The sequence below is a fragment of the Danio rerio genome, chromosome 5 (assembly GCF_052040795.2).
Source record: "Danio rerio strain M-AB ecotype USA chromosome 5, GRCz13ab, whole genome shotgun sequence".
Lineage (NCBI taxonomy): Eukaryota > Metazoa > Chordata > Actinopteri > Cypriniformes > Danionidae > Danio > Danio rerio.
Genome location: NC_141025.1, coordinates 3,445,001 through 3,450,000, shown reverse-complemented (window position 1 = coordinate 3,450,000; position 5,000 = coordinate 3,445,001). Strand labels below are relative to the sequence as shown.

The 5,000-nt window shown below is 40.0% G+C and overlaps 1 protein-coding gene and 1 long non-coding RNA gene across 3 annotated transcripts in view; one reads left to right on the top strand and one right to left on the bottom strand.

Moving 5' to 3' along the window:
- LOC147843792 (uncharacterized) overlaps positions 1-4,354 on the bottom strand; it is a 1,319,745-nt gene extending 1,315,391 nt beyond the window's left edge. The window contains exon 1 of the long non-coding RNA XR_015490947.1: positions 4,084-4,354. This is a non-coding gene — a long non-coding RNA (uncharacterized LOC147843792). The remainder of the gene's footprint in view (positions 1-4,083) is intronic.
- The window catches only part of rnf43 (ring finger protein 43), a 257,307-nt gene that overhangs the window by 134,994 nt on the left and 117,313 nt on the right, over positions 1-5,000 (top strand). The gene's annotated exons all lie outside the window — the stretch shown is intronic.

The window sequence follows — 5,000 nt, the reverse complement described above, 5'->3', positions numbered from 1 at the left end:
AAATAACCTTGCACCTTCCTATCTCTGCAACATGCTTGTCCCCTACACCCCAACTCGCTCTTTACGGTCTGCTGACTCTGGCCTTCTTGCTGTCCCTCGGTACCGCCTCTCTTCTATGGGGGGCAGATCATTTAGTGCTATTGCACCAAAACTCTGGAACTCTCTACCACACTCACTTCGCTCTGCTAATAATATCTCTGATTTCAAATCCTTACTTAAGACTCACTTATTTTCTGAATGCTTTGCATCTGATCTACCAAACTGACCACTTAATCTGATCCACCACTATCCTGTTCATATGTCTCTTAGGTTTCGTTTGTGTTATTCATGTTTGTTATATTTGACCTCATGTATGTTTGTTTATCTTTTTGTTGCATTCCTTGTAAAGTGTCCTTGAGCTCTGGAAAGGCGCTATATAAATAAAAATTATTATTATTATTATTATTATTATTATTGATCTCAACTGCAGTAAAAATCTGAAATACTTTTACAATGGTAAACTAGCTGTCTGCTATGAGATTTACATTTATAATTTATTCTTGTGATGCAAAGCTGAATTTTCAGCATCATTACTCCAGACTTTATATTCATTCATTCATTCATTTTCTTTTTGGCTTAGTCCCTTTATTAATCCGGGGTCGCCACAGCGGAATGAACCGCCAACTTATCCAGCAAGTTTTTAACAAGCGGATGCCTTTCCAGCCGCAACCCATCTCTGGGAAACATCCACACACACATTCACACACACACTCATACACTACAGACAATTTAGCCTACCCAATTCAGCTGTACCGCATGTGTTTGGACTGTGGGGGAAACCGGAGCACCCGGAGGAAACCCACGCAAACACAGGGAGAACATTCAAACTCCACACAGGAACTCCAACTGAGCCGAGGCTCGAACCAGCGACCTTCTTGCTGTTAGGCAACAGCACTACCTCGCCCTCCAGACTTCATAGTCACGTGATTTTCCAGAAATTTCTCTAATATGATGATTTGATGATCAAGAATAATTTCTCTTATCTTATTTTCTTAAACCCAATACAAACATCAGAGAAAGAAGGAAACATCCAGAGCAAATAGTAAAGAATAAAGCAAAGCAAAAATAGACCGATATACTTATAAATATACAGTACATACAATATAACAACCTCAGAAGAACAAGAGAGGTTTGTTTAATCTTTACAACCTGAATGTGAAAATGTAAAGCTTCAGAAGTAGGAATATAGTTATCCTAATTATTATAAAAGATTAATTATAAAGTTATTATCAAGCTTTTACTACTATATCCAGTTGAAGTCAGAATTATTCGCCTTCCTTTGATTATTTATTTATTTTTTTATTTTTTTAATATTTCCCAAATGATGTTTAACAGAGCAAGGAAATGTTCACAGTATGTCTGATAATATTTTGTCTTCTGGAGAACGTCTTGTTTGTTTTATTTTGGCAAGAATAAAAGCAGTTTTTAATTTTTAAACACCATTTTAAGGTCAATATTATTAGCCCCTTTAAGCTTTATTTGTTTTCGATAGTCTACAGAACAAACCATCATTATACAATAACTTGCCTAATTACCCTAACCTGCGTAGTTAATCTAATTAACCTAGTGAAGCCTTTAAGGGCCTACTCACACTATGCCATCCGTACCGTGCTCAGGTCCGTTTCCCGGATCGTTTGAGAAGTGTGAGTGTGCTGAATCGGGCTCAAGCACGGTTCACTTGGCCGGCCCTGGCCCGGTTGGAAGAGGTGTGCCTGAGCGCGGTTCACTTGGGCTTTGGCGCGGTACGCTTGTGTGTGAGTGCAAAACGCTCCAAAGCCCAAAACTGAAAGCGAGACGTGACTTTTAAGGGACTGTTTCATGTAAATTTATTAATCATTCTTACTGTTCAGTGAACGCAAACTGCCGTAGTTTATTAAAGACGCAAACCCCTCACTGCACCACAGCTGCACCTTCAGCAGACCTCCTCATTCCTGCAGCACGAGGGCTTTATGATTGTTTATGAGCTCCAAAAGTGGCGGATCTGTTCGGCGAAATATCTGACTGTGTGTCACCGCATCCCTAAGGACTGTTTGGCGAAATATTTGACTGCATATCAAACGACTGAAATGATATAACTAGAGAAATCTCCACTGTGCTGCTGAGTGAGAGAGCGCTTCTCACTGAACAGCGCAGCAGCGATGACGTAAGCGTGCCGAAGCCCGTTTGTGGTGAGCACGGGCCGTCGGGGGAGATGGGAGGGGGGACAAGTGTGCTTTGGCCCGGTTCGAGGCAACTGTACCTAGTGTGAGTACGGCCTAAATGTCACTTTAAGCTGTATAGAAGTGTCTTGAAGAATATCTAGTCAAATATTATTCACTGTCATCATGGCAAGGATAAAATAAATCCATTATTAGAAATAAGTTATTAAAACTATTGTGATTAGAAATGTGTTGAAAAAAAATCTGCTCTCCATTAAACAGAAATTGGGGAAAAATAAACAGGGGGTTGGGGGGGAGGGGGGGCTTATAATTTTGACTGCAACTGTATATATTTGTATGTATAGTCTCTTATTTATCAGGGGCCACAACAGCGGAATGAACCGCCAACTATTCTGGCATAAGTTTTATGCAGCAGATTCCCTTCCAGCTGCAACCCAGTACTGGGAAACACCCTTACACACTCATTCACACATACACTCATACACTATGGCTAATTCCCATGTGTTTGGACTTTGGGGGAACCCGTAGCACCCAGAGGAAACCCACGCCAACACGGGGAGAACATGCAAACTCCACACAGAAATGACAACTGACCCTGCTGAGGCTTGAACCAGCGACCTTCTTGCTAATATAGGAATTTAAAATAGATTTTTATTCACGCAAAACTAGTGACGCGCGACACCAAGGCAGCCCAGGTTGCCAGGTGTGTGCAAAACATTCCTGCCTCCAATCTTTAATGCTAAATTCACTGTCACGCTCCATCATAACATCATGACTCACAAGACAACTTTCACCTCGACGAGAAATAGCTCGTGATCTCGTCATATAGACTACCTGACTAAAGTCTTGTCGCCTATTCAAGTTTTAGGATCAACAAATAATAAACAATAAGTTGACTTCTAGTTGATCATTTGGTTTCAGAAGTGGTTTATATGAAAGGCAAAGACCTCTAGATTTTGCTTATTTGAGCACAATTAAATATGATCATGCCTTGATTATTAATGATGTCATTAGGACAGTAAAGTCTGACTCTGCTTAGACTAAAGTCTCATCACTGAACAGAAATAATGTCCAGTATAGAATAGGGTTGTAACGGTATGAATTTTTCACGGTATGATAATCGTCTAAAACAATACCACGGTTTGACGGTTTCGCGGTATACGGTATGTTACAAATGTTACAAAATAATAGAACAGTGAAGCAAATTTGACTTTTTCCAAATAATATATTTTCAGTTACTATAAACAACACCACTTACAATGAACAAATAAAAAAATAAGAAAATAATAAATAATGTGTCAAAGTCCAAATAAAGTCCAAATAAACATGGTGCAAATCCTCAGTAAAAAAATAGATATAAATATTTACTATACTATAAATAGTTACATAACGAAACTAGATTTAATATGGAACATCCTTATGTTTTATGTGCCAGCATGGATATGGTTGTCTGTGGATATGGATATGGATATGGTTGTCTGCAATGCAGACAAACAGCTGCATCTTCATTTGCGTCTTTTGAAAACAGCAAGAGCAGCAGTTCGTCTTTGCTGTGTCACTGTTTTGTCATGTTTCTGTGCTGCTGTGCATGCAAAAGTACTTAGTATGAGAATTATTTCATGCAAAACTTTTTTTTTTTTGCGTTTTATTTAGCCGCGCATAAATGTATGCCTATCTCTCATTCCGTGTTGTTCAAAAAGCTCATGTTGGTCCACAAACAAAAGCAAAACCTATGCTTATTGGTTGTGATATAGCGAGTTTGAACCAATCTGGGCATGGAGGAGGGACAATGCATCAATGTATCATGTCTGATTTGTCCGGAGACACAGTGACGAGCGTTTCTTTGTCAAATCAGCGTTGTCAAATTTTGATGACGTAACCCCACTGATTCCGGAGCCTCTGAAAGTCTGAATGTTATGTGATACAGCACTGGAAAGCTGAGATTCTTTTCTTTATGCCAATCTTTGAATTGTATGAATCGGATCAGCGGATCAAAAGTTATTAAACATTTAAGAGCAATACTTATTTTTAGCCGCGGGCGGCTGTCTCGGTCTTTAAGGGTTAAAACCGTTGATATGCAATTGTTCATGGTATGACAATCATGCACGTTCAAATCGTGGTAAACCGTCATACCGGTATATTGTTACAACCCTAGTATAGAATATAAAGTCCTGCTGCAGTGGAGACAGAATGAATATTGTGTCTGACTCCATCATGAGCTTGGAGGACTGCATCCATACATCTCTGACATGACTCACATCACTGATTAATAAAGTCATCTGGAATGAAGAAGAAAGCGTTCCTGCAGGACTCCCAGAGCTCATCAAGACTCTTTGGATACATCTTTAACACCTCCTCCTTCATCTTACCCAATAATGTTCATGTCTGGTGACTGGGCTGGCCAATCCTGGAGCAGCTTGACCTTCTTTGCTTTCAGGAGCTTTGATGTGGAGGCTGAAGTATGAGCAGGAGCGCTATCCTGCTGGAGAATTGTCCCTCTCCTGTGGTTTGTAATGTAACGGGCAGCTAAGATGTCTTGATAGCTCAGGCTGTTGATGTTGATCATCCACTCTGCAGATCTCTCGCACGCCCCAATACTGAATGTAACCCCAAACCATGATTTCTCCTTCACCAAACTTGACTGATTTCTCTGAGACTCTTGGTCCATGTTGGTTCCAGTAGGTCTTCAGCAGTATTTGTGATGATCGGGATGCAGCTCAACAGATGATTCATGGAAGAAATCCACCTTATTTCCAAATGATCAACTAGAAGTCAAGTTATTATCTGTCGCTCTTACATCTG